This window comes from Diplotaxodon limnothrissa, linkage group LG14, assembly GCF_057381915.1.
Source record: "Diplotaxodon limnothrissa isolate DT_005_m linkage group LG14, D_limnothrissa_male_GT1.1, whole genome shotgun sequence".
Lineage (NCBI taxonomy): Eukaryota > Metazoa > Chordata > Actinopteri > Cichliformes > Cichlidae > Diplotaxodon > Diplotaxodon limnothrissa.
In genome coordinates, this window is record NC_140609.1 from 10,077,001 (window position 1) to 10,096,013 (window position 19,013).

General features: G+C 43.7%; 6 non-coding genes and 6 pseudogenes across 6 annotated transcripts; all 12 read left to right on the forward strand.

The window, feature by feature from the left end:
• Positions 1–14: 14 nt before the first annotated feature.
• Positions 15–190, forward strand: LOC146618425 (U2 spliceosomal RNA; annotated as a pseudogene).
• Positions 191–2,073: 1,883 nt separating this feature from the next.
• On the forward strand, positions 2,074–2,186 carry LOC146618426 (U5 spliceosomal RNA). The gene has a single exon (XR_014906843.1). It is a non-coding gene; the product is annotated as a U5 spliceosomal RNA (small nuclear RNA).
• Positions 2,187–3,282: 1,096 nt separating this feature from the next.
• LOC146618427 (U2 spliceosomal RNA) lies at positions 3,283–3,453 on the forward strand (annotated as a pseudogene).
• Positions 3,454–5,359: 1,906 nt separating this feature from the next.
• Positions 5,360–5,472, forward strand: LOC146618428 (U5 spliceosomal RNA). The gene has a single exon (XR_014906824.1). It is a non-coding gene; the product is annotated as a U5 spliceosomal RNA (small nuclear RNA).
• Positions 5,473–6,568: 1,096 nt separating this feature from the next.
• LOC146618429 (U2 spliceosomal RNA) lies at positions 6,569–6,739 on the forward strand (annotated as a pseudogene).
• A 1,904-nt stretch (positions 6,740–8,643) lies between these two features.
• On the forward strand, positions 8,644–8,756 carry LOC146618430 (U5 spliceosomal RNA). Its single transcript, XR_014906828.1, has one exon. It is a non-coding gene; the product is annotated as a U5 spliceosomal RNA (small nuclear RNA).
• A 1,105-nt stretch (positions 8,757–9,861) lies between these two features.
• Positions 9,862–10,041, forward strand: LOC146618431 (U2 spliceosomal RNA; annotated as a pseudogene).
• A 1,886-nt stretch (positions 10,042–11,927) lies between these two features.
• LOC146618432 (U5 spliceosomal RNA) lies at positions 11,928–12,040 on the forward strand. The gene has a single exon (XR_014906833.1). It is a non-coding gene; the product is annotated as a U5 spliceosomal RNA (small nuclear RNA).
• Positions 12,041–13,145: 1,105 nt separating this feature from the next.
• LOC146618433 (U2 spliceosomal RNA) lies at positions 13,146–13,325 on the forward strand (annotated as a pseudogene).
• Positions 13,326–15,212: 1,887 nt separating this feature from the next.
• LOC146618434 (U5 spliceosomal RNA) lies at positions 15,213–15,325 on the forward strand. The gene has a single exon (XR_014906834.1). It is a non-coding gene; the product is annotated as a U5 spliceosomal RNA (small nuclear RNA).
• Positions 15,326–16,430: 1,105 nt separating this feature from the next.
• On the forward strand, positions 16,431–16,601 carry LOC146618435 (U2 spliceosomal RNA; annotated as a pseudogene).
• A 1,905-nt stretch (positions 16,602–18,506) lies between these two features.
• On the forward strand, positions 18,507–18,619 carry LOC146618436 (U5 spliceosomal RNA). Its single transcript, XR_014906835.1, has one exon. It is a non-coding gene; the product is annotated as a U5 spliceosomal RNA (small nuclear RNA).
• The last annotated feature ends 394 nt before the right edge of the window (positions 18,620–19,013 follow it).

Below are 19,013 nucleotides of genomic sequence, written 5' to 3' on the forward strand. Positions count from 1 at the left end.
GTTTGAGTGTCAATAAAATTTTTCGAAAGAAAAAAAATCTGTTCTTATCAGTTTAATATCTGATACGCTCTCAATTTGGGGGCAACGTATTAAACGCATTTTTAGAACAGGGAGCCAAATAAGGGGCTCGCTCCGTTCGCTCCACGCATCGACCCGGTATTGCAGCGCCTCCGGGAACAGGGCCCCCTTTGCTGACTTTGTGCAAAAGCAAGAAAGCCAAACAAAGTAAGGTCGGCCAAACCAAGAGCCAGAAAGCAGCCGCAAGCGGCGAAAGTGCAGGGATAGAAGCTCAGAGAAATAAGGAAAAAAACTGGGAAGATAGCGAGGAACTGAATATATTATTAAAGGAACAGGAGGTTTTGTTTCAGGAGAGGGCGAAAACAAGAATGTTTAAATTTATGCAGGAGGAGTATATGCAACAGGAGAAGTGCTCGGCCTATTTTTTTGCTCAAATGAAAAAGAAAGAGGAAAAAGGGGCAATTATGGAACTGGAAAGGGAAGGGAAATCGGTTACTGGACGGGATAATATTTTGAAGATGGTAGAGGAGTACTACAGTTCATTGTTTGGTGTGGAAGAAGTAGATAGAGGGGCTCAAGAAATGGTTTTAGGTTTTCTGAAAGAGAGGTTACCAGAGGACGCAAGGAAGCTTTTGGAAAGGAGCATAACAAACCACGAACTATACGAGGCGATAAAGACAATGAAGAATAACAAGGTACCTGGGATAGATGGACTCACAAAGGAGTTTTACATCACCTTTTGGGATCTCATCGGAGACCACTTGTTGGAGGTATTTGAAGAAATGTGTGAAACGGGTAGAATGCCAAAGAGTATGAGGACGGGTGTGATAAGTTTTCTACATAAGAAAGGCTCACCTGCTGTGCTTTCAAATTATAGGCCTCTTTCAATGGTCTGCGTGGACTACAAAATTTTGAGTCGAACTCTAGCAAGACGCCTGGCCCGAGTCTTGCCTGCTATTATTAATGCAGACCAGACATGCGGGGTAAAGGGCAGGCAGATTGGTTGGAACTTACAATTACATAGAGATGTGCTTACATACGTCGAAGAGAGGAACTTGACAACAATATGCGTAACACTTGATCAGGAAAAAGCTTTTGATAGGGTCAATCATGATTTCTTATGGAGGGTGATGAGAAATTTTGATATAGGAGGTAAATTTTTGAATTGGATAAGTATGATGTATACTGACATAATCTGCAAGATAAAGATAAATGGACACTTAACAGAGGAAGTACAACAAACGAGAGGGCTACGGCAGGGTTGCCCCCTGTCCGCCCTACTCTATGTTATATATGTAGAACCTTTAGCATGTGCAATAAGAGGAAACGAGAAAATTAGAGGAGTGCCCTTGCCAGGGGGGAGGTGTTGAAGATCTCCCAGTACGCTGACGACACAGTTCTTTACTTGGAAGATGATGGAAGTGTGAGGGAGATGATACGAACAATACAGACCTTTGAGAGCGCTGCGGGGTCAAAGGTCAATGAGGAGAAATCAAAATATAAATTTTTGGGACGATGGGCAGGTAGGAGACAGACGCTTTGCGGGCTTTCTTTGTGTGAAGGGTCCATGCAGGTCCTGGGCATTGATTTTGGAAATCCAGCAAATTACAACTGGGATTTGAAGATAGCGAAGATCTTAAAGAAATTGGGGATGTGGTCAAAAAGAAAGCTCACTATAACTGGCAAAGTTTTGGCCGTAAAAGCTGACATCTTACCTGCCCTACTCCATTTGGCATATGTCTTTCCAATGCCACAGACTCATAGGAAGGTGCTAACACGGGGAATTTTTAAATTAATATGTAAAAGAACAACTATGTATCAGACAATATCAAAAGGTGGGAGGGATGTCCCATACATCCCTTTGAAATTGGATGTGATGTATTACAGTAACATATGTGATCCTCTCCAGTCACCCCTTTCCTGTCAAAGTGGAACTCTGGAGCAGAGCAGGCGGGGCCTGAGATCTGCCCCTTCAGCCAAGCAAACAGGGCCTACCGTGACGCCGGAAGCCGGGACGAGGAGTCACTGCGGCTTCCTGCGAGGCCAAAGAAACACACACTCTGGCTTCTCTTCAAAACGTACAAGTTTTTCGCCTTTTACTAAAGACTTCCGTGGAGAGTGAGGCTAAGGAGTTGCACCTATTTTTGGCAGGGTCTGCCGTCTGGCTGGCCCCTCTCCTCGTTGTTCAAAAGAAGAAAGCGCGTGTAGCAGATTTCAAATGGTTGACTGCGTTGTGACGACAGACACAGACTGGCTGGAAACTGGATTTATTTCTAAAAGACAAAGTGCAGCAGCAAAATCAGTGTCACACAGCAACAGCAGGCCTCTCCTCATCCCAGTGTGGAGTCCATGCAGCTCTGCTTACAATATATAAAAGAAAATACAATCTATCAAAACAACGATTCTCCCAACAGCCACTTTAAAGTCAAATGTTATAGTGGGGTAAAACAGAGACAAATATGAAGCCACTAATAATAACTTGTAATATTTAAATCCCCACTAAGATGGATCAATTACACAATACATATTCAAACAACTTTAACTTTTCTCAACATGGCTGAAAATACTATGCAGTGTGTAGCCTCAGGTGATGAACTCATTATACACATAAAACATAACCTATACATTTACACATACCTAAAAGACAAAGTGCAGCAGCAAAATCAGTGTCACACAGCAACAGCAGGCCTCTCCTCATCCCTGTTTAGCACAAGTAAGGACCACATAAACGGATGGTGTAACAGATAAAACGCAGTTCCAATTACTATTTTTCTCGTTCAAAGCAATCAAAAACACTTTGGGAGCTTTTAGCCATGAGAACTAATACTTAGCAAAGAAAAATACACCAAATTTAAATGTATAATTTAGTACAGGGAGAGGAGCTACAGAAAGTGTGCCTCACCAGTGTGGAGTCCATGCAGCTCTGGCTGGGAAACCCCACACACGCAACATGTTTACAAGTGGCGTCACACTGATTAATGCCCCACTTCAACAGTGACACGTGGAACCTTAGTTTTACATAAATTAAATTTACACAATAAAAAATAAATAAACTATATACAATACAGTTTTGAGAATGTTCACACTCAGTATATTATATCTCAGCTACACGCACAGTTCCAGGAAGCTCCGCAGGCCTCTGAGGTACTGTAGGTGGGCGGAGATTTGAAGCGGCTCCCTCCCTGTGAGCCAAGTGAAAGAGCGCACCGTCACAGGCGAGAAGTGTCCCGAGAAGGCGGCTCAGCCAGGAACCTGCGGGAGGCCATCGCTTCTCGGCCTTTTGGCTAAGTATCTGTTCTTATCAGTTTAATATCTGATACGCCCCCGATTTGGGGGCAACGTATTAAACGCATTTTTAGAACAGGGAGCCGAATAAGGGGCTCGCTCCACGCATCCACCCGGTATTGCAGCGCCTCCGGGAACGGTGCCCCCTTTGCTGACTTTGTGCAAAAGCAAGAAAGCCAAACAAAGTAAGGTCGGCCAAACCAAGAGCCAGAAAGCAGCCGCAAGCGGCGAAAGTGCAGGGATAGAAGCTCAGAGAAATAAGGAAAAAAACTGGGAAGATAGCGAGGAACTGAATATATTATTAAAGGAACAGGAGGTTTTGTTTCAGGAGAGGGCAAAAACAAGAATGTTTAAATTTATGCAGGAGGAGTATATGCAACAGGAGAAGTGCTCGGCCTATTTTTTTGCTCAAATGAAAAAGAAAGAGGAAAAAGGGGCAATTATGGAACTGGAAAGGGAAGGGAAATCGGTTACTGGACGGGATAATATTTTGAAGATGGTAGAGGAGTACTACAGTTCATTGTTTGGTGTGGAAGAAGTAGATAGAGGGGCTCAAGAAATGGTTTTAGGTTTTCTGAAAGAGAGGTTACCAGAGGACGCAAGGAAGCTTTTGGAAAGGAGCATAACAAACCACGAACTATACGAGGCGATAAAGACAATGAAGAATAACAAGGTACCTGGGATAGATGGACTCACAAAGGAGTTTTACATCACCTTTTGGGATCTCATCGGAGACCACTTGTTGGAGGTATTTGAAGAAATGTGTGAAATGGGTAGAATGCCAAAGAGTATGAGGACGGGTGTGATAAGTTTTCTACATAAGAAAGGCTCACCTGCTGTGCTTTCAAATTATAGGCCTCTTTCAATGGTCTGCGTGGACTACAAAATTTTGAGTCGAACTCTAGCAAGACGCCTGGCCCGAGTCTTGCCTGCTATTATTAATGCAGACCAGACATGCGGGGTAAAGGGCAGGCAGATTGGTTGGAACTTACAATTACATAGAGATGTGCTTACATACGTCGAAGAGAGGAACTTGACAACAATATGCGTAACACTTGATCAGGAAAAAGCTTTTGATAGGGTCAATCATGATTTCTTATGGAGGGTGATGAGAAATTTTGATATAGGAGGTAAATTTTTGAATTGGATAAGTATGATGTATACTGACATAATCTGCAAGATAAAGATAAATGGACACTTAACAGAGGAAGTACAACAAACGAGAGGGCTACGGCAGGGTTGCCCCCTGTCCGCCCTACTCTATGTTATATATGTAGAACCTCTAGCATGTGCAATAAGAGGAAACGAGAAAATTAGAGGAGTGCCCTTGCCAGGGGGGAGGTGTTGAAGATCTCCCAGTACGCTGACGACACAGTTCTTTACTTGGAAGATGATGGAAGTGTGAGGGAGATGATACGAACAATACAGACCTTTGAGAGCGCTGCGGGGTCAAAGGTCAATGAGGAGAAATCAAAATATAAATTTTTGGGACGATGGGCAGGTAGGAGACAGACGCTTTGCGGGCTTTCTTTGTGTGAAGGGTCCATGCAGGTCCTGGGCATTGATTTTGGAAATCCAGCAAATTACAACTGGGATTTGAAGATAGCGAAGATCTTAAAGAAATTGGGGATGTGGTCAAAAAGAAAGCTCACTATAACTGGCAAAGTTTTGGCCGTAAAAGCTGACATCTTACCTGCCCTACTCCATTTGGCATATGTCTTTCCAATGCCACAGACTCATAGGAAGGTGCTAACACGGGGAATTTTTAAATTAATATGGGGGGGGGGGGGGTATGAATATGTAAAAGAACAACTATGTATCAGACAATATCAAAAGGTGGGAGGGATGTCCCATACATCCCTTTGAAATTGGATGTGATGTATTACAGTAACATATGTGATCCTCTCCAGTCACCCCTTTCCTGTCAAAGTGGAACTCTGGAGCAGAGCAGGCGGGGCCTGAGATCTGCCCCTTCAGCCAAGCAAACAGGGCCTACCGTGACGCCGGAAGCCGGGACGAGGAGTCACTGCGGCTTCCTGCGAGGCCAAAGAAACACACACTCTGGCTTCTCTTCAAAACGTACAAGTCTTTCGCCTTTTACTAAAGACTTCCGTGGAGAGTGAGGCTAAGGAGTTGCACCTATTTTTGGCAGGGTCTGCCGTCTGGCTGGCCCCTCTCCTCGTTGTTCAAAAGAAGAAAGCGCGTGTAGCAGATTTCAAATGGTTGACTGCGTTGTGACGACAGACACAGACTGGCTGGAAACTGGATTTATTTCTAAAAGACAAAGTGCAGCAGCAAAATCAGTGTCACACAGCAACAGCAGGCCTCTCCTCATCCCAGTGTGGAGTCCATGCAGCTCTGCTTACAATATATAAAAGAAAATACAATCTATCAAAACAACGATTCTCCCAACAGCCACTTTAAAGTCAAATGTTATAGTGGGGTAAAACAGAGACAAATATGAAGCCACTAATAATAACTTGTAATATTTAAATCCCCACTAAGATGGATCAATTACACAATACATATTCAAACAACTTTAACTTTTCTCAACATGGCTGAAAATACTATGCAGTGTGTAGCCTCAGGTGATGAACTCATTATACACATAAAACATAACCTATACATTTACACATACCTAAAAGACAAAGTGCAGCAGCAAAATCAGTGTCACACAGCAACAGCAGGCCTCTCCTCATCCCTGTTTAGCACAAGTAAGGACCACATAAACGGATGGTGTAACAGATAAAACGCAGTTCCAATTACTATTTTTCTCGTTCAAAGCAATCAAAAACACTTTGGGAGCTTTTAGCCATGAGAACTAATACTTAGCAAAGAAAAATACACCAAATTTAAATGTATAATTTAGTACAGGGAGAGGAGCTACAGAAAGTGTGCCTCACCAGTGTGGAGTCCATGCAGCTCTGGCTGGGAAACCCCACACACGCAACATGTTTACAAGTGGCGTCACACTGATTAATGCCCCACTTCAACAGTGACACGTGGAACCTTAGTTTTACATAAATTAAATTTACACAATAAAAAATAAATAAACTATATACAATACAGTTTTGAGAATGTTCACACTCAGTATATTATATCTCAGCTACACGCACAGTTCCAGGAAGCTCCGCAGGCCTCTGAGGTACTGTAGGTGGGCGGAGATTTGAAGCGGCTCCCTCCCTGTGAGCCAAGTGAAAGAGCGCACCGTCACAGGCGAGAAGTGTCCCGAGAAGGCGGCTCAGCCAGGAACCTGCGGGAGGCCATCGCTTCTCGGCCTTTTGGCTAAGTATCTGTTCTTATCAGTTTAATATCTGATACGCCCCCGATTTGGGGGCAACGTATTAAACGCATTTTTAGAACAGGGAGCCGAATAAGGGGCTCGCTCCACGCATCCACCCGGTATTGCAGCGCCTCCGGGAACGGTGCCCCCTTTGCTGACTTTGTGCAAAAGCAAGAAAGCCAAACAAAGTAAGGTCGGCCAAACCAAGAGCCAGAAAGCAGCCGCAAGCGGCGAAAGTGCAGGGATAGAAGCTCAGAGAAATAAGGAAAAAAACTGGGAAGATAGCGAGGAACTGAATATATTATTAAAGGAACAGGAGGTTTTGTTTCAGGAGAGGGCGAAAACAAGAATGTTTAAATTTATGCAGGAGGAGTATATGCAACAGGAGAAGTGCTCGGCCTATTTTTTTGCTCAAATGAAAAAGAAAGAGGAAAAAGGGGCAATTATGGAACTGGAAAGGGAAGGGAAATCGGTTACTGGACGGGATAATATTTTGAAGATGGTAGAGGAGTACTACAGTTCATTGTTTGGTGTGGAAGAAGTAGATAGAGGGGCTCAAGAAATGGTTTTAGGTTTTCTGAAAGAGAGGTTACCAGAGGACGCAAGGAAGCTTTTGGAAAGGAGCATAACAAACCACGAACTATACGAGGCGATAAAGACAATGAAGAATAACAAGGTACCTGGGATAGATGGACTCACAAAGGAGTTTTACATCACCTTTTGGGATCTCATCGGAGACCACTTGTTGGAGGTATTTGAAGAAATGTGTGAAACGGGTAGAATGCCAAAGAGTATGAGGACGGGTGTGATAAGTTTTCTACATAAGAAAGGCTCACCTGCTGTGCTTTCAAATTATAGGCCTCTTTCAATGGTCTGCGTGGACTACAAAATTTTGAGTCGAACTCTAGCAAGACGCCTGGCCCGAGTCTTGCCTGCTATTATTAATGCAGACCAGACATGCGGGGTAAAGGGCAGGCAGATTGGTTGGAACTTACAATTACATAGAGATGTGCTTACATACGTCGAAGAGAGGAACTTGACAACAATATGCGTAACACTTGATCAGGAAAAAGCTTTTGATAGGGTCAATCATGATTTCTTATGGAGGGTGATGAGAAATTTTGATATAGGAGGTAAATTTTTGAATTGGATAAGTATGATGTATACTGACATAATCTGCAAGATAAAGATAAATGGACACTTAACAGAGGAAGTACAACAAACGAGAGGGCTACGGCAGGGTTGCCCCCTGTCCGCCCTACTCTATGTTATATATGTAGAACCTTTAGCATGTGCAATAAGAGGAAACGAGAAAATTAGAGGAGTGCCCTTGCCAGGGGGGAGGTGTTGAAGATCTCCCAGTACGCTGACGACACAGTTCTTTACTTGGAAGATGATGGAAGTGTGAGGGAGATGATACGAACAATACAGACCTTTGAGAGCGCTGCGGGGTCAAAGGTCAATGAGGAGAAATCAAAATATAAATTTTTGGGACGATGGGCAGGTAGGAGACAGACGCTTTGCGGGCTTTCTTTGTGTGAAGGGTCCATGCAGGTCCTGGGCATTGATTTTGGAAATCCAGCAAATTACAACTGGGATTTGAAGATAGCGAAGATCTTAAAGAAATTGGGGATGTGGTCAAAAAGAAAGCTCACTATAACTGGCAAAGTTTTGGCCGTAAAAGCTGACATCTTACCTGCCCTACTCCATTTGGCATATGTCTTTCCAATGCCACAGACTCATAGGAAGGTGCTAACACGGGGAATTTTTAAATTAATATGGGGGGGGGGGGTATGAATATGTAAAAGAACAACTATGTATCAGACAATATCAAAAGGTGGGAGGGATGTCCCGTACATCCCTTTGAAATTGGATGTGATGTATTACAGTAACATATGTGATCCTCTCCAGTCACCCCTTTCCTGTCAAAGTGGAACTCTGGAGCAGAGCAGGCGGGGCCTGAGATCTGCCCCTTCAGCCAAGCAAACAGGGCCTACCGTGACGCCGGAAGCCGGGACGAGGAGTCACTGCGGCTTCCTGCGAGGCCAAAGAAACACACACTCTGGCTTCTCTTCAAAACGTACAAGTCTTTCGCCTTTTACTAAAGACTTCCGTGGAGAGTGAGGCTAAGGAGTTGCACCTATTTTTGGCAGGGTCTGCCGTCTGGCTGGCCCCTCTCCTCGTTGTTCAAAAGAAGAAATAGAAGAACGCGCGTGTAGCAGATTTCAAATGGTTGACTGCGTTGTGACGACAGACACAGACTGGCTGGAAACTGGATTTATTTCTAAAAGACAAAGTGCAGCAGCAAAATCAGTGTCACACAGCAACAGCAGGCCTCTCCTCATCCCAGTGTGGAGTCCATGCAGCTCTGCTTACAATATATAAAAGAAAATACAATCTATCAAAACAACGATTCTCCCAACAGCCACTTTAAAGTCAAATGTTATAGTGGGGTAAAACAGAGACAAATATGAAGCCACTAATAATAACTTGTAATATTTAAATCCCCACTAAGATGGATCAATTACACAATACATATTCAAACAACTTTAACTTTTCTCAACATGGCTGAAAATACTATGCAGTGTGCAGCCTCAGGTGATGAACTCATTATACACATAAAACATAACCTATACATTTACACATACCTAGAAGACAAAGTGCAGCAGCAAAATCAGTGTCACACAGCAACAGCAGGCCTCTCCTCATCCCTGTTTAGCACAAGTAAGGACCACATAAACGGATGGTGTAACAGATAAAACGCAGTTCCAATTACTATTTTTCTCGTTCAAAGCAATCAAAAACACTTTGGGAGCTTTTAGCCATGAGAACTAATACTTAGCAAAGAAAAATACACCAAATTTAAATGTATAATTTAGTACAGGGAGAGGAGCTACAGAAAGTGTGCCTCACCAGTGTGGAGTCCATGCAGCTCTGGCTGGGAAACCCCACACACGCAACATGTTTACAAGTGGCGTCACACTGATTAATGCCCCACTTCAACAGTGACACGTGGAACCTTAGTTTTACATAAATTAAATTTACACAATAAAAAATAAATAAACTATATACAATACAGTTTTGAGAATGTTCACACTCAGTATATTATATCTCAGCTACACGCACAGTTCCAGGAAGCTCCGCAGGCCTCTGAGGTACTGTAGGTGGGCGGAGATTTGAAGCGGCTCCCTCCCTGTGAGCCAAGTGAAAGAGCGCACCGTCACAAGCGAGAAGTGTCCCGAGAAGGCGGCTCAGCCAGGAACCTGCGGGAGGCCATCGCTTCTCGGCCTTTTGGCTAAGTATCTGTTCTTATCAGTTTAATATCTGATACGCCCCCGATTTGGGGGCAACGTATTAAACGCATTTTTAGAACAGGGAGCCGAATAAGGGGCTCGCTCCGTTCGCTCCACGCATTGACCCGGTATTGCAGCGCCTCCGGGAACGGTGCCCCCTTTGCTGACTTTGTGCAAAAGCAAGAAAGCCAAACCAAGAGCCAGAAAGCAGCCGCAAGCGGCGAAAGTGCAGGGATAGAAGCTCAGAGAAATAAGGAAAAAAACTGGGAAGATAGCGAGGAACTGAATATATTATTAAAGGAACAGGAGGTTTTGTTTCAGGAGAGGGCAAAAACAAGAATGTTTAAATTTATGCAGGAGGAGTATATGCAACAGGAGAAGTGCTCGGCCTATTTTTTTGCTCAAATGAAAAAGAAAGAGGAAAAAGGGGCAATTATGGAACTGGAAAGGGAAGGGAAATCGGTTACTGGACGGGATAATATTTTGAAGATGGTAGAGGAGTACTACAGTTCATTGTTTGGTGTGGAAGAAGTAGATAGAGGGGCTCAAGAAATGGTTTTAGGTTTTCTGAAAGAGAGGTTACCAGAGGACGCAAGGAAGCTTTTGGAAAGGAGCATAACAAACCACGAACTATACGAGGCGATAAAGACAATGAAGAATAACAAGGTACCTGGGATAGATGGACTCACAAAGGAGTTTTACATCACCTTTTGGGATCTCATCGGAGACCACTTGTTGGAGGTATTTGAAGAAATGTGTGAAACGGGTAGAATGCCAAAGAGTATGAGGACGGGTGTGATAAGTTTTCTACATAAGAAAGGCTCACCTGCTGTGCTTTCAAATTATAGGCCTCTTTCAATGGTCTGCGTGGACTACAAAATTTTGAGTCGAACTCTAGCAAGACGCCTGGCCCGAGTCTTGCCTGCTATTATTAATGCAGACCAGACATGCGGGGTAAAGGGCAGGCAGATTGGTTGGAACTTACAATTACATAGAGATGTGCTTACATACGTCGAAGAGAGGAACTTGACAACAATATGCGTAACACTTGATCAGGAAAAAGCTTTTGATAGGGTCAATCATGATTTCTTATGGAGGGTGATGAGAAATTTTGATATAGGAGGTAAATTTTTGAATTGGATAAGTATGATGTATACTGACATAATCTGCAAGATAAAGATAAATGGACACTTAACAGAGGAAGTACAACAAACGAGAGGGCTACGGCAGGGTTGCCCCCTGTCCGCCCTACTCTATGTTATATATGTAGAACCTTTAGCATGTGCAATAAGAGGAAACGAGAAAATTAGAGGAGTGCCCTTGCCAGGGGGGAGGTGTTGAAGATCTCCCAGTACGCTGACGACACAGTTCTTTACTTGGAAGATGATGGAAGTGTGAGGGAGATGATACGAACAATACAGACCTTTGAGAGCGCTGCGGGGTCAAAGGTCAATGAGGAGAAATCAAAATATAAATTTTTGGGACGATGGGCAGGTAGGAGACAGACGCTTTGCGGGCTTTCTTTGTGTGAAGGGTCCATGCAGGTCCTGGGCATTGATTTTGGAAATCCAGCAAATTACAACTGGGATTTGAAGATAGCGAAGATCTTAAAGAAATTGGGGATGTGGTCAAAAAGAAAGCTCACTATAACTGGCAAAGTTTTGGCCGTAAAAGCTGACATCTTACCTGCCCTACTCCATTTGGCATATGTCTTTCCAATGCCACAGACTCATAGGAAGGTGCTAACACGGGGAATTTTTAAATTAATATGGGGGGGGGGGGGTATGAATATGTAAAAGAACAACTATGTATCAGACAATATCAAAAGGTGGGAGGGATGTCCCATACATCCCTTTGAAATTGGATGTGATGTATTACAGTAACATATGTGATCCTCTCCAGTCACCCCTTTCCTGTCAAAGTGGAACTCTGGAGCAGAGCAGGCGGGGCCTGAGATCTGCCCCTTCAGCCAAGCAAACAGGGCCTACCGTGACGCCGGAAGCCGGGACGAGGAGTCACTGCGGCTTCCTGCGAGGCCAAAGAAACACACACTCTGGCTTCTCTTCAAAACGTACAAGTCTTTCGCCTTTTACTAAAGACTTCCGTGGAGAGTGAGGCTAAGGAGTTGCACCTATTTTTGGCAGGGTCTGCCGTCTGGCTGGCCCCTCTCCTCGTTGTTCAAAAGAAGAAATAGAAGAACGCGCGTGTAGCAGATTTCAAATGGTTGACTGCGTTGTGACGACAGACACAGACTGGCTGGAAACTGGATTTATTTCTAAAAGACAAAGTGCAGCAGCAAAATCAGTGTCACACAGCAACAGCAGGCCTCTCCTCATCCCAGTGTGGAGTCCATGCAGCTCTGCTTACAATATATAAAAGAAAATACAATCTATCAAAACAACGATTCTCCCAACAGCCACTTTAAAGTCAAATGTTATAGTGGGGTAAAACAGAGACAAATATGAAGCCACTAATAATAACTTGTAATATTTAAATCCCCACTAAGATGGATCAATTACACAATACATATTCAAACAACTTTAACTTTTCTCAACATGGCTGAAAATACTATGCAGTGTGCAGCCTCAGGTGATGAACTCATTATACACATAAAACATAACCTATACATTTACACATACCTAGAAGACAAAGTGCAGCAGCAAAATCAGTGTCACACAGCAACAGCAGGCCTCTCCTCATCCCTGTTTAGCACAAGTAAGGACCACATAAACGGATGGTGTAACAGATAAAACGCAGTTCCAATTACTATTTTTCTCGTTCAAAGCAATCAAAAACACTTTGGGAGCTTTTAGCCATGAGAACTAATACTTAGCAAAGAAAAATACACCAAATTTAAATGTATAATTTAGTACAGGGAGAGGAGCTACAGAAAGTGTGCCTCACCAGTGTGGAGTCCATGCAGCTCTGGCTGGGAAACCCCACACACGCAACATGTTTACAAGTGGCGTCACACTGATTAATGCCCCACTTCAACAGTGACACGTGGAACCTTAGTTTTACATAAATTAAATTTACACAATAAAAAATAAATAAACTATATACAATACAGTTTTGAGAATGTTCACACTCAGTATATTATATCTCAGCTACACGCACAGTTCCAGGAAGCTCCGCAGGCCTCTGAGGTACTGTAGGTGGGCGGAGATTTGAAGCGGCTCCCTCCCTGTGAGCCAAGTGAAAGAGCGCACCGTCACAAGCGAGAAGTGTCCCGAGAAGGCGGCTCAGCCAGGAACCTGCGGGAGGCCATCGCTTCTCGGCCTTTTGGCTAAGTATCTGTTCTTATCAGTTTAATATCTGATACGCCCCCGATTTGGGGGCAACGTATTAAACGCATTTTTAGAACAGGGAGCCGAATAAGGGGCTCGCTCCGTTCGCTCCACGCATTGACCCGGTATTGCAGCGCCTCCGGGAACGGTGCCCCCTTTGCTGACTTTGTGCAAAAGCAAGAAAGCCAAACCAAGAGCCAGAAAGCAGCCGCAAGCGGCGAAAGTGCAGGGATAGAAGCTCAGAGAAATAAGGAAAAAAACTGGGAAGATAGCGAGGAACTGAATATATTATTAAAGGAACAGGAGGTTTTGTTTCAGGAGAGGGCAAAAACAAGAATGTTTAAATTTATGCAGGAGGAGTATATGCAACAGGAGAAGTGCTCGGCCTATTTTTTTGCTCAAATGAAAAAGAAAGAGGAAAAAGGGGCAATTATGGAACTGGAAAGGGAAGGGAAATCGGTTACTGGACGGGATAATATTTTGAAGATGGTAGAGGAGTACTACAGTTCATTGTTTGGTGTGGAAGAAGTAGATAGAGGGGCTCAAGAAATGGTTTTAGGTTTTCTGAAAGAGAGGTTACCAGAGGACGCAAGGAAGCTTTTGGAAAGGAGCATAACAAACCACGAACTATACGAGGCGATAAAGACAATGAAGAATAACAAGGTACCTGGGATAGATGGACTCACAAAGGAGTTTTACATCACCTTTTGGGATCTCATCGGAGACCACTTGTTGGAGGTATTTGAAGAAATGTGTGAAACGGGTAGAATGCCAAAGAGTATGAGGACGGGTGTGATAAGTTTTCTACATAAGAAAGGCTCACCTGCTGTGCTTTCAAATTATAGGCCTCTTTCAATGGTCTGCGTGGACTACAAAATTTTGAGTCGAACTCTAGCAAGACGCCTGGCCCGAGTCTTGCCTGCTATTATTAATGCAGACCAGACATGCGGGGTAAAGGGCAGGCAGATTGGTTGGAACTTACAATTACATAGAGATGTGCTTACATACGTCGAAGAGAGGAACTTGACAACAATATGCGTAACACTTGATCAGGAAAAAGCTTTTGATAGGGTCAATCATGATTTCTTATGGAGGGTGATGAGAAATTTTGATATAGGAGGTAAATTTTTGAATTGGATAAGTATGATGTATACTGACATAATCTGCAAGATAAAGATAAATGGACACTTAACAGAGGAAGTACAACAAACGAGAGGGCTACGGCAGGGTTGCCCCCTGTCCGCCCTACTCTATGTTATATATGTAGAACCTTTAGCATGTGCAATAAGAGGAAACGAGAAAATTAGAGGAGTGCCCTTGCCAGGGGGGAGGTGTTGAAGATCTCCCAGTACGCTGACGACACAGTTCTTTACTTGGAAGATGATGGAAGTGTGAGGGAGATGATACGAACAATACAGACCTTTGAGAGCGCTGCGGGGTCAAAGGTCAATGAGGAGAAATCAAAATATAAATTTTTGGGACGATGGGCAGGTAGGAGACAGACGCTTTGCGGGCTTTCTTTGTGTGAAGGGTCCATGCAGGTCCTGGGCATTGATTTTGGAAATCCAGCAAATTACAACTGGGATTTGAAGATAGCGAAGATCTTAAAGAAATTGGGGATGTGGTCAAAAAGAAAGCTCACTATAACTGGCAAAGTTTTGGCCGTAAAAGCTGACATCTTACCTGCCCTACTCCATTTGGCATATGTCTTTCCAATGCCACAGACTCATAGGAAGGTGCTAACACGGGGAATTTTTAAATTAATATGGGGGGGGGGGGGGTATGAATATGTAAAAGAACAACTATGTATCAGACAATATCAAAAGGTGGGAGGGATGTCCCATACATCCCTTTGAAATTGGATGTGATGTATTACAGTAACATATGTGATCCTCTCCAGTCACCCCTTTCCTGTCAAAGTGGAACTCTGGAGCAGAGCAGGCGGGGCCTGAGATCTGCCCCTTCAGCCAAGCAAACAGGGCCTACCGTGACGCCGGAAGCCGGGACGAGGAGTCACTGCGGCTTCCTGCGAGGCCAAAGAAACACACACTCTGGCTTCTCTTCAAAACGTACAAGTCTTTCGCCTTTTACTAAAGACTTCCGTGGAGAGTGAGGCTAAGGAGTTGCACCTATTTTTGGCAGGGTCTGCCGTCTGGCTGGCCCCTCTCCTCGTTGTTCAAAAGAAGAAATAGAAGAACGCGCGTGTAGCAGATTTCAAATGGTTGACTGCGTTGTGACGACAGACACAGACTGGCTGGAAACTGGATTTATTTCTAAAAGACAAAGTGCAGCAGCAAAATCAGTGTCACACAGCAACAGCAGGCCTCTCCTCATCCCAGTGTGGAGTCCATGCAGCTCTGCTTACAATATATAAAAGAAAATACAATCTATCAAAACAACGATTCTCCCAACAGCCACTTTAAAGTCAAATGTTATAGTGGGGTAAAACAGAGACAAATATGAAGCCACTAATAATAACTTGTAATATTTAAATCCCCACTAAGATGGATCAATTACACAATACATATTCAAACAACTTTAACTTTTCTCAACATGGCTGAAAATACTATGCAGTGTGCAGCCTCAGGTGATGAACTCATTATACACATAAAACATAACCTATACATTTACACATACCTAGAAGACAAAGTGCAGCAGCAAAATCAGTGTCACACAGCAACAGCAGGCCTCTCCTCATCCCTGTTTAGCACAAGTAAGGACCACATAAACGGATGGTGTAACAGATAAAACGCAGTTCCAATTACTATTTTTCTCGTTCAAAGCAATCAAAAACACTTTGGGAGCTTTTAGCCATGAGAACTAATACTTAGCAAAGAAAAATACACCAAATTTAAATGTATAATTTAGTACAGGGAGAGGAGCTACAGAAAGTGTGCCTCACCAGTGTGGAGTCCATGCAGCTCTGGCTGGGAAACCCCACACACGCAACATGTTTACAAGTGGCGTCACACTGATTAATGCCCCACTTCAACAGTGACACGTGGAACCTTAGTTTTACATAAATTAAATTTACACAATAAAAAATAAATAAACTATATACAATACAGTTTTGAGAATGTTCACACTCAGTATATTATATCTCAGCTACACGCACAGTTCCAGGAAGCTCCGCAGGCCTCTGAGGTACTGTAGGTGGGCGGAGATTTGAAGCGGCTCCCTCCCTGTGAGCCAAGTGAAAGAGCGCACCGTCACAAGCGAGAAGTGTCCCGAGAAGGCGGCTCAGCCAGGAACCTGCGGGAGGCCATCGCTTCTCGGCCTTTTGGCTAAGTATCTGTTCTTATCAGTTTAATATCTGATACGCCCCCGATTTGGGGGCAACGTATTAAACGCATTTTTAGAACAGGGAGCCGAATAAGGGGCTCGCTCCACGCATTGACCCGGTATTGCAGCGCCTCCGGGAACGGTGCCCCCTTTGCTGACTTTGTGCAAAAGCAAGAAAGCCAAACAAAGTAAGGTCGGCCAAACCAAGAGCCAGAAAGCAGCCGCAAGCGGCGAAAGTGCAGGGATAGAAGCTCAGAGAAATAAGGAAAAAAACTGGGAAGATAGCGAGGAACTGAATATATTATTAAAGGAACAGGAGGTTTTGTTTCAGGAGAGGGCGAAAACAAGAATGTTTAAATTTATGCAGGAGGAGTATATGCAACAGGAGAAGTGCTCGGCCTATTTTTTTGCTCAAATGAAAAAGAAAGAGGAAAAAGGGGCAATTATGGAACTGGAAAGGGAAGGGAAATCGGTTACTGGACGGGATAATATTTTGAAGATGGTAGAGGAGTACTACAGTTCATTGTTTGGTGTGGAAGAAGTAGATAGAGGGGCTCAAGAAATGGTTTTAGGTTTTCTGAAAGAGAGGTTACCAGAGGACGCAAGGAAGCTTTTGGAAAGGAGCATAACAAACCACGAACTATACGAGGCGATAAAGACAATGAAGAATAACAAGGTACCTGGGATAGATGGACTCACAAAGGAGTTTTACATCACCTTTTGGGATCTCATCGGAGACCACTTGTTGGAGGTATTTGAAGAAATGTGTGAAACGGGTAGAATGCCAAAGAGTATGAGGACGGGTGTGATAAGTTTTCTACATAAGAAAGGCTCACCTGCTGTGCTTTCAAATTATAGGCCTCTTTCAATGGTCTGCGTGGACTACAAAATTTTGAGTCGAACTCTAGCAAGACGCCTGGCCCGAGTCTTGCCTGCTATTATTAATGCAGACCAGACATGCGGGGTAAAGGGCAGGCAGATTGGTTGGAACTTACAATTACATAGAGATGTGCTTACATACGTCGAAGAGAGGAACTTGACAACAATATGCGTAACACTTGATCAGGAAAAAGCTTTTGATAGGGTCAATCATGATTTCTTATGGAGGGTGATGAGAAATTTTGATATAGGAGGTAAATTTTTGAATTGGATAAGTATGATGTATACTGACATAATCTGCAAGATAAAGATAAATGGACACTTAACAGAGGAAGTACAACAAACGAGAGGGCTACGGCAGGGTTGCCCCCTGTCCGCCCTACTCTATGTTATATATGTAGAACCTTTAGCATGTGCAATAAGAGGAAACGAGAAAATTAGAGGAGTGCCCTTGCCAGGGGGGAGGTGTTGAAGATCTCCCAGTACGCTGACGACACAGTTCTTTACTTGGAAGATGATGGAAGTGTGAGGGAGATGATACGAACAATACAGACCTTTGAGAGCGCTGCGGGGTCAAAGGTCAATGAGGAGAAATCAAAATATAAATTTTTGGGACGATGGGCAGGTAGGAGACAGACGCTTTGCGGGCTTTCTTTGTGTGAAGGGTCCATGCAGGTCCTGGGCATTGATTTTGGAAATCCAGCAAATTACAACTGGGATTTGAAGATAGCGAAGATCTTAAAGAAATTGGGGATGTGGTCAAAAAGAAAGCTCACTATAACTGGCAAAGTTTTGGCCGTAAAAGCTGACATCTTACCTGCCCTACTCCATTTGGCATATGTCTTTCCAATGCCACAGACTCATAGGAAGGTGCTAACACGGGGAATTTTTAAATTAATATGGGGGGGGGGGGGTATGAATATGTAAAAGAACAACTATGTATCAGACAATATCAAAAGGTGGGAGGGATGTCCCATACATCCCTTTGAAATTGGATGTGATGTATTACAGTAACATATGTGATCCTCTCCAGTCACCCCTTTCCTGTCAAAGTGGAACTCTGGAGCAGAGCAGGCGGGGCCTGAGATCTGCCCCTTCAGCCAAGCAAACAGGGCCTACCGTGACGCCGGAAGCCGGGACGAGGAGTCACTGCGGCTTCCTGCGAGGCCAAAGAAACACACACTCTGGCTTCTCTTCAAAACGTACAAGTCTTTCGCCTTTTACTAAAGACTTCCGTGGAGAGTGAGGCTAAGGAGTTGCACCTATTTTTGGCAGGGTCTGCCGTCTGGCTGGCCCCTCTCCTCGTTGTTCAAAAGAAGAAATAGAAGAACGCGCGTGTAGCAGATTTCAAATGGTTGACTGCGTTGTGACGACAGACACAGACTGGCTGGAAACTGGATTTATTTCTAAAAGACAAAGTGCAGCAGCAAAATCAGTGTCACACAGCAACAGCAGGCCTCTCCTCATCCCAGTGTGGAGTCCATGCAGCTCTGCTTACAATATATAAAAGAAAATACAATCTATCAAAACAACGATTCTCCCAACAGCCACTTTAAAGTCAAATGTTATAGTGGGGTAAAACAGAGACAAATATGAAGCCACTAATAATAACTTGTAATATTTAAATCCCCACTAAGATGGATCAATTACACAATACATATTCAAACAACTTTAACTTTTCTCAAC